The sequence below is a fragment of the Orycteropus afer genome, unplaced genomic scaffold, assembly GCF_000298275.1.
Source record: "Orycteropus afer afer isolate SDZICR_OR568_19922 unplaced genomic scaffold, OryAfe1.0 scaffold00235, whole genome shotgun sequence".
NCBI classification, from domain to species: domain Eukaryota; kingdom Metazoa; phylum Chordata; class Mammalia; order Tubulidentata; family Orycteropodidae; genus Orycteropus; species Orycteropus afer.
The window spans coordinates 2,472,125-2,474,213 of NW_006921822.1; positions in this window are offsets into that span (position 1 = coordinate 2,472,125).

Sequence of the window (2,089 nt, forward strand, 5' to 3'; positions counted from 1 at the left end):
TTTTCTTTGTTGAAGAGGGTCTGTGCAATCCTTCTGCCTAGTCCGCCATCTTCTCCCAGTATCCTCACACAAGTCTTTTGATGCAGAGCTGCCCAATGCAACATGTCCTCTGATTTCTTGACTGCTTCTTCCATAGTATTGATTGTGGACGCATGTAAAATGAAATCCTTGACAACTTCAATCTTTTCTCCATTTATCGTGATGTTGCTTATTGGTCCAATTGTGAGGATTTTTGTTTTCTTTATGTTGAGGTGTAGGCCATACTGAAGGCTGTAGTCTTTGCTCTCCATCAGTAAGTGTTTTAAATCCTCTTAGCTTCCAGCAAGCAAGATTGTATCCTCTTTATATAACAGGTTGGTTTTTTGTTTGTTTGTTTAATTTCATCGTTCTTTGGGTGCAAATGTACAAGGTAAATTTGTTTTATATTCAACAGTTCGTGCACATTTGATTTCACACCCCAATTACCATCCCCAGCCATAACAAACTCTCCTCCCCTACCGTCTGTCCCTGTGACTACCCCCTCCCTGTGCCCTTCTTAACTATGCATTCCTGTCTGTCCAGCTTTCTCTGTATGTGAATGTTGCCCCTTTGATGTCTCATGGCTGATTGTTCTAAGGGGTGCATTTCCCTGGACTAGGTGGTTGCATCACCCTGGGGTAGGTGTTCTGCATGTAGGTCTTTCGACTTTTGAGCCAATCCATGGGAATAAGTCCATTTCTAGGCTCAAAGGGTAACCTGGGGCCATAGTCTCAGGGGTTCTTCCAGATTCTATCTGACCAGTAATTTTGCTCATTTTTGTGTTTTTGAATTTTGTTTCACATTCTTCCTCCCACTCTATTCAGAATCTCCAGTTTTGATCCCTTTCCGAGTGGTTGGCATTGGTAGCCAGGCACCACTTAGTTCTGGTCTCAGGGTCATGAATGCTGAGGTCCTCATGGTCCATCTTATCCTTGGACTAATTGTTTCCAGACACCTTTGATTTTCTTCACTCTTCTTTGACTCAGATGAGAAGAGACCAATAGTTGCATCTTAGATGATCACTCAAGGGTTTTTAAGACCCAGTCGCTGTTCATCAAAGTGGGTGGTAGAACAAGATTTTTATGTACTATGTTGCCAATTGAGCATGAGGTCCACCCAGACTATGGTCCCAAGTTGGCAGGCTGGTGATTCTCTCTCTCAAGGTGTTTGGCTGTCTCTGAGAAGTTTCTCCAACTCTGCTATCTTTATATAACAGGTTGTTAATGAGTTCTCCTCCAATCCTGATAACACATTCTTCATATAGTCCAGCTTCTCATATTATTTGCTTAGCATACAGATTAAGTAAATATAATGAAAAATACAACCCTGATTCACACCTTTCCTAACTTAAACCATCAGCATCCCTATGTTCTGTTTGAATGACTGCCTCTTGGTCGATATACAGGTTCCTCATGAGCACAATTAATATGTTATGATCCACACTGTCAAATGCCTTTGCGTAGTTGATAAAATACAGGTAAATATTTTTTTCTGGTTTTCTCTGCTTTCTTCCAAGACCCACCTGACATCAGCAATGATATTTCTTGCTCCACATTCTCTTCTGAATCTGGCTTGAATTTCTGGAAGTTCCTTGTTGATATAGTGCCGCAACCATTTTTTAACCATCTTCAGCAAAATTTTACTTGAGTGTAATATAGATGATATTGTTTGATAATTTCAGCATTCTGTGGTATCACCTTTCTTTGGAATGGACACAAATATGGATTTCTTTCCGTCAGTTGGCTGGGTGACTGTCTTCCAAATTTATTGCCATAGACGAGTGAACGCTTCTGGAGTTGCATCAATTTGTTGAAGTATTTCAATATTCTATCAATTCTTGAAGCTTTGTTTTTCACAAATGCCTTCAGTGCAGCTTGGACTTCTTCCCTCAATACCATCGGTTTTCGTTCACCTCGTGAAATGGTTGAACGTGAACCAATTCTTTTTGGTACAGTGACTCTATGTATTCCTTCCATCTTCTTTTGATGCTTCCTGTATCATTCAATATTTTGCCCATACCCACCCACCAATATCCACTGATATTGATGTGATTCCAACTCATAGGAACCTT